The sequence below is a fragment of the Artibeus jamaicensis genome, unplaced genomic scaffold, assembly GCF_021234435.1.
Source record: "Artibeus jamaicensis isolate MK-2021 breed Jamaican fruit bat unplaced genomic scaffold, CSHL_Jam_final contig_793, whole genome shotgun sequence".
Lineage (NCBI taxonomy): Eukaryota > Metazoa > Chordata > Mammalia > Chiroptera > Phyllostomidae > Artibeus > Artibeus jamaicensis.
The window spans coordinates 10,290,361-10,298,407 of NW_026521975.1; positions in this window are offsets into that span (position 1 = coordinate 10,290,361).

The window sequence follows — 8,047 nt, forward strand, 5'->3', positions numbered from 1 at the left end:
TAAGGAGAGGTGGCATTAGCAGATCACAACTTGAAAAATCTTCCCCACAAATCTCCAAAAAACACTAACAGAAGGGCATGGACCAAATCAAATTTTAACTGGGATAAAACTGGCCTTTTGAAGAAGAGAAGAAAAAAGTCACTGATAAGCAGGACAAGAATAGGCTATTTTGCTAATTTAAAGTTAGATGAGTGACATAAATAAATATATGTATCTATAAATACATATATGTATGTGGCGACCTGCTGGCCCCACCTGTGCTCTTGACCCCGGGGCCAGGTTGTTAACTTCACCTAAATCTCAGGAAGCATCTCAAACAGCTTAGATGCTTATAGCAGCAAAACAAAACATAATCTGATTTGAAATGATTCTTTCCAATGCTGCAAAACTTTGGGGTAGTGCCTTATAAACAGAAGGATATGAAGGGCATTAAGCAGGGGATATATTTATTTCTTTGGCAGCACATCCCTATATATATGTTCTGATTCTTCCTTTCAAGGTCTCCAACTTGGTTCTGTTCTGCTGTTTCTCAAAAATGCCCTTTTTATATAGAGAGATTATTTTCTCAAACCTGGTGGGTTTGAGAACTGGCTGACATTTGGGCTGTGCCTTCTCCTCTACATCTCCAGGAAAAAATGAGCTGGGTCTTATCCTGGAGGCTGGCATCCCTGACCTAACCAGAAGACCTTCACATTTCCCCCCATTTTCCTCTTTTTTCTTTATTTCTAACTTGCATTTTGCAGCATTGGTAGAACAACAGGAAGCTCTGGGTTTCCTCTCCAGGGCATTCAACTGTGGTGAAGGGGTGTGCTCACCACACTGATAACAGTAGCCAGAAAAGGAACACACCCACCCTCCAGAAAGCATGGCCTTCCTCCTCACTCCAACTGCCCTCCCATGCTGGCCCACTCCCCCCGAGAAGCCTTGGAGGCCCTGTTGGAGTCATACAATTCAGGCCACTCCAGTGTTCAAGACAATTTTATCCCATTAAGATTTGTTTGGCTATGACTTTACTCATGCCCTCCTCTTAGACGGTGTTTAGAGATCTGCGTGGAAAGACTATTTTCAAATTGCAATCTGCTATTTCCATCTCTTAAGATTTCAAGATTCCGCAAGAAGCTTCTGTTGGTCTCAGCATCCTGTGAGATACTGCTGTCTAAAGTTACCGAGGGTCAATCATTGTGACAGACTAAATTGGTATCATCATTGCTATGCATGTTCTTATATGGAAAGTGGTGTGTTGTATTACTCTTTCTAAGCTAAACGTCCTTGAAATAAACAAAGAGAGGAATTATTGGTTATTAACTCAATGTGTCCGGGGATAAGAGTTTTAATTATAACAGAAGTCTGGAATCTAGTTTTCCAAATTTTTCATGTTAAAGAATCTGGGGGTGGCAGAAGTACAGGACTGAGTGCCTCAGGAATGACCACAGGATCAAGAACAGCCAAAAAGCAGTCTGAGTGCACTCATTACACTGACATGAAGATGAGACAATTAAAATGAAAGCTGTGTCAAGGATATGAGTGAAAGACACGAACAACTCTTGGGAGCACTCATTAAAGACAGTTTTTAAAGAGCCTTGAGAAATAAACTTGAGAGAAAATCCGTCTGGGATGTCAAGGTCTGTATGTTGCAGTCCTCCTGTAGTTCAGCTGGTCCTCATCTACCATTCATGGTCTGCCTGAGCTCTCAGAGGTCCTGGAGTGAATGGACCAGTGTTTTAACAACTCATAAGTCGCTGAATCAGTGCTCTGTCTGTTGATGTTTAACCTAATTTTTCTTCTCAGAGATGTTACACCTATAAATTTGGGTTCTGCATTTGAGGAACTTTGATCAGGTGGTTATTCCAGAAACATTCTTCTCCTGGGCAAGACAGGTTCCCTGAGCAGTCTCCTCACCCACAATAAACCTTTAAAATCTTGGCAAAAAACAGAGTCCTCTTGCATCGACCTTTTGTCTTGACTTTGAGCAGGAAGATGCTGCATGGCTGAAGGAGGAAGGAACTGAGAGAGATGATTCTGTTGTAAATGGCCTCTAAGCTATCACCGAACCAGCCGCTGCCTTCAGAACAGCCTCAGAAAGACGGGTGACCTCCAACTACAGCAAATCCTCACCAACCTTGTCAGTAGGTTATTGGAGCTGTGGCAAAATGATGTATAACAAAACCAGTTTTACCACAGGCTAATTGATATATACAAGAGTTAAGTTCCTATGGCATCACATCAATATTCTAGAGAAATGACATTATTTGAGGGCCTGCTGTACTCTGGACTTGCTCACCTATGTTCGATAGAGACCTCTCCATGTTTGCCTTTTAATCAGCAAACATGCTATTTAGCAACCACTAGCCACCTACCTATAGGTTGACAGTTTGATAGACTTGATAAAGATGATTAAGTTGCTGCAGCTGCTTTTTTCTTCTTTACTTAATGCCAACATCTTTACCACAGTTCTGTATGACCTTGAGCAAATATGATCTGCTCTCAGTCTAGGCTTTTCCTGAGTTAAGTAAAATTTTCTATATAAAACAGCACAAAATAAGTGCTTGGTAGGTTTTTTAAAAACATTAAAACAGTTTAAAACTATAGATGATGTACAATGTTATATTCATTTCAGATGCATATCACAGTAATTAGACATTTATATACCTGACAAAGTGATCATCACAATGAGTCTAATTCCCAATTGACACCACACATAGTTGTTACATTACTGACTATATTCCCTATGCTGTACATTAGATCCCTGCGATTGATTTATAACTGGCAGTTTGTTCTTCTTAAACCCTTTAACTTTTTTGTCCATTCCCTAAACCCTTTCTATCAACAGCCATCAGTTTTTTCTTTGTATCTATGAGCTTGTTTGTTCATTGATTTATTTTTATTTTCCTGATTTTGAAATCTGATTTTACATACATGTGGAGTGAAAAAGAACAACAACAAAGGGATTTCACTTACCTATGGAATAAAAAAACCAAGTCTTTGTCTGACTTATTTCACTTATCACAATACCTTCTAGGTCCATGTGTGGTATAACAGATGGCAAGATGTCATTCTGTTTATGGCTGAGTAATATTCTGTTAAGTATATCCCACACTTTCTTTATCCATTCATCTATCTGATGGATACCTAGGTTGCCTCCATATCTTAGCTATTGTAAATAATATTGCAGAAATTTAGGGGTGTATATATATTTTCAAATTAGTATTTTCTATTTCTCTGTTAAATACCCAGTGTAAGTCTTATGTTTGGTGATTCTTGTTGAGGATGGTGTAGAAGATGACTAGTTAGTGAGGAGTATTTTTCATTTTCATTATAACACTTTTTTCCTTAGCCCCATTGTCTGTTTGGTTTTTTTTTTTTTTTTTTGGCTCAATGCCATCACAACACCCATATTCTTTTAAAGAAGGTCTCCAAAATTGGAAACTTCTCCTTTCCACTTTGAGTTTCATCCAAATATATCTGTAATGTGACAATGTGCGACAATTTACTCATGTCCAACTTCTTCCTCATGTTCACCCATAAGGAATCGGAGGGACAACCATCTCCGGGGGATTTGCCCTTATACCTGTGTCTGAGTGTTTATCCTTCTGTGACTCCCTGATACAAGTATGAGGATTTCTCTGGATTGATATTACTAAATAAATGATCACCACATACCTGGGGCGTCTCAGCAGGAACCAGATAGGCAAACTAGGAACACCATTCAAACAAAGTTAACCGAGGAGGATTTATGAAGGCGTGGTTTATAAGTGGGGAGGCAGGGAAAGGTGCATTTCCAGGGATAATGCAGTTACACAGGGCTGGTAATGACAGAGCTGTGTAGTGTCCCTAACCTCAGAGGGCAAGAACCTCTGGAGTGCTCCCTAGAGCCCCTCGGCACAGGGGTTCTAATAGAAAGGGCTGCCTTGAGAGGACTGTGGTCTTTGTTGCAAGTGCAGTCAGTGTGAGACAAATCCACAGGGAGGAGTCAGGAGAATAAATACCCTGATCTCCCTTTTCTCCTTCTCTCTGATTTGCCAAGACTTAGGCTAATACAGCTGGATGCCCAAGGGCAAGGGAGCCCCCTGTGGTCGGCCTTCTGTGGTAGGACAGAAGAGGATGAAGAGAACGGAAAATGGAAGATAACTGGCATATTAAGCAGAGAAAAGTGGACCATGAATGGGTCAATGATGAACAAAGATGACCAGTGATATGAACCAGAGATTATAGTACATCCAGTTTCTTAGAACTGGGGTCTTAAAAAAAATCACTTGACCCCTAATAACTTTATATCACAGGAAAAAGCTTAAGTTTTTGTTTCATGACTAGATTTTCAAAATCTGAATTATTATTACTCTTGTTAACAGTCCAATCTCTGACATTATTTATGTTTGATTTATCTTTGAATATTCTTCTGTCTTAATATTCTGGTATGAGGCACCTGGAGGTGGCCCCCACTTCCCTCCTACTGAGGAAGAATTACTTGGGATTCTTCAATGCAGCTGTGTGGGAAGCCTTAGGCAGACCCATTCTGGTCCCCACGGGGAACTCTGGGAATAGGCTCTGTGGGTCCTCCCCACTCTAGCATTCTCAGAGTGGACATTAGAATATATTCTTCTCCTGTAGGTGGAGGTAGGGGTGAGCAAAGGACAAAAGTATAGAATTTGCTAGAGAATCCACAGTTCAGGACTAGACACAGAAATCGACCTGCTCCTTTTATCTTTCTCACCATACTGAAAGAAACCTGGGAAACAGCCTTTGGGCCCCAGCAATGGACTAACCAAGGAAAGCCAAGAGCCTTCTGAAGTCACCTCCACAGGCAAAGGGAAGGCTTTCTCAATAAGCATTCTGCAAGTCTAGGCCCTAAGAATGGATAGAGTGGGTAGTGAGGCAGGGTTAGCCAAAAAGTTTGTTCAGTTTAAAATAAAACTAAAAGACACAGTTTTCATTTTCACCAATAACTGTTGAACAATGCAGTCACCATTTTGTTCTACTACCTTCTACCATCTTTCAGGCAACTTTGTAATTCCATCTTTCCACAACTTTTTATCTTTTTGAGCAAAGAACTGTTCTTTTTGCAGTGTTTCAAGGAATTGAAATTTTTTCCATTAAGAGAATTTTGTAAAGATCGAAATAAATGGAAATCCAAAGGTGCTGTGCCTGGTGAATATAGCAGATGAATCAGAATTTCCCAGCCAAGCTGTGAGTAATAGTTTTTGCCTGGTTGTCAAAGAAACTTGTGGTCTTGCATTATCCTGATGGAAGACTATGAGTTTTCTGTTGACTAATTCTGGACCCTTTTTATCCAGTGCTGCTTTCAGTTGGTCTAATTGGGAGCAGTACTTGTTGGAATTAATTGTTTGGTTTTCTGGAAGGAGCCCATATTAGAGACTGACTCCCCTCCAGTCCCATCATACATACATCGGTTTCTCTGAATCAAGACTGGCCTTTGGCGAGTTTCATTTGCCCAAGGACCTCTTCCATTCCACATTATTGTAAAGTATCCACTTTTCATCATCTGTAACAATTTGTTTTAAAAATGGAATGTTTTCATTACATTTAAGTAGAGAATCACATGCAAAAATACAGTTAAGAGAATTTTTTTTTTTGCTTACTTTATGTGGAACCCAAACATCAAAGCAATTAATATAACCAAGCTGGTGCAAATGATTTTCAATGCTTGATTTGGATATTTTGAGCATGTCGGCTACCTCCTGCATGGTGTAACATTGATTGTTCTCAGTTAATGTCTCAATTCGATTGCTGTCAACTCCAACTGGTCTGCTTGACCATGGAGCATCATCCAGTGAGAAACATCCAACAAAACTTTGCAAACCACTTTTCACACTTTTGATCAGTCACAGCACCTTCTCCATACTCTGCACAAGTCTTTTCTTGCGTTTCAGTTGTGTTTTTGCCTTTCTTGAAATAATAAAGCATAATATACCAAAAATGTTGTATATTTTCTTCCATCTTCAATATTAAAATGGCTACACAAAAATTCACCAGTTTTGATTTTTTTAAAAAATGCATGCTAATATGACAGCTGTCACAATACGATATAACAAAATTGTTTCAAATGAAGTTAAAGACAACTAAGCACTACTAGAGCCATCTTATGGGGGAAAAAAGAATGAACTTTTTGGCTTCAGAAAGGCTGTCTGACCCCCACTATCTGCCTTGCTGGTCTAAGAGTCTGCCTGAAGTTTCTACCACTTGCGTAATTCCTTTACTCTAAGAATTTGCTTCAAGAAATCCTCTGCTGAAATGTGCATGCTGCCTAAAAGGGTGTGGTGCACATTTGTCTTTCTTTTTCTTTCTCAACATCAAACTTCCCTTTCTGTTTTGAGGACTCCACCCCTTACGAGAATTTCTAGGAAGCAGAGCCTGTTTTCTACTATTAAAACCTCAGCAGAAAATGCAGCAGTTGCTGTCTCAACCCTTCTCATAGTCAGGGCAGGGGCATGTGTCCTAGGGTTCACCAGCCAGGTTCATCTGCTCCAGACCACAGATTGGGAGCTGGTGACACAGGACAGCAGAATTTGGGAGATTGTTTATTTCGGCAGTGGGTGTCAATAGTGGCAGTGACCCTGTGGCAGTGGCCCTGTCCAGAGCTGTCAGTGGCAAATGGTGGCATCCAGAGGGCTATCTGCAGTTCTCGCAGTTATTGTTTATGGTGCGACCTGGGCTGCGGTCCCAACTTCTGAGTAGGATCCCCATCCGTGCCCATTTCCCAAGTCTGTTCCTCAGCCTCCCCAGAGAACCTAGAGTTCCCCAGCATCCTTCTACTGAATTCCCGTGCTGCTTCAGTGAGAGAGAGTCATCCTCAGTTGCAAGGATCTAAGAACACTGACTGATACAAGGGGTGACACACTGACTCAAGAAAAGACATGAATGGATCAGCCACAGATAGATTTCATTTGTCTAATTCATTGTCATGTTGGGAAATGATGGGACCCCGGGAAAGAGCTGATGGGAGTACGAAATAAGGAGAGTCTAGTCTTATGGATATTGGCTGATGGGGCTCTCCTAGCAGGACATTTGGACATGGTTTCAAAGCAGCCTAAGGGACGTCCAAGGGACCAGGCTGGGGCAGTGCAGGATGGAGACAGACAAATTGACAGGAAAGACAGAGGTGCAATAAGGGCAAAGTTAGCACGGCTTACACCGGCGCTGCTGAGTATGGAGCCTTACTGACATGGCCTTGCTTGTACCCTGTAGAGCACCCAAGGGAAGCTCCTGCTTTATCAGAGTAAGACCACTGATTTTATCTCTTTGATTTGCCTAAACATTTCCACTGACATTAGGATGTATGGTAATAGTAATCAGTTTGTGGGATTTCTATCCTCTTCTTCCCACCCTCCCACCCCCAACAACAGCATTTAGTCCCTTTATGATTTAAAACTCAGGGATAAAAAGTGCAAGGACAGTGTAAACTCTAAACTACCCAAAAGGGTAAGAGCTATATCTTTATTATCTTTTCCTCCGAGAGGAGCATAGACACTGTTCACTACTCACTAAGGGAAGGGAAGAAGGAAGGAAACGAGAAATGTAGTGAGCACAGATCTGGAACAACCACTAAGAAGTTGTTTGTGTTTTTTGTGTGTGTGTGAAGAGGAGAGGTAATCTACAAGTCAACAGAATTCACTCCCTTCTGCATTCCTCTTTACTTCTGCTCAGAACAAGGACTGTGCTGGTGTTCCCTTCACTGCACAAATAAACTCAGGGCCCTGTTATTGTTCTGCTAGCTTTTCTAAGGAAAGGTCACGTTTGCCTGCCAGCAACTCCACCAAACCCAGGGCACCTGCTGAGGACCCTCTCAGGCCCAGTGGTGATGCAAGCCAAGATAGGAGGTGGCAATTCTCATGTTTGATCCCCCAGCTTGGCTCTGAAATTCTGGTTCTTGGTGAACTCCCAGGGCACTGACTCTCATACATCCACTGGAACTGCTCTTCAAGCTGTTTCTGCTGTGAGGTGGCACTGAGTTGCTGCCCTTTTCCACCAGCACCATGGATGTCATCAAGGGAAGGGCAATGAAAAATAACCTCAGTCAAACTACCAAAAA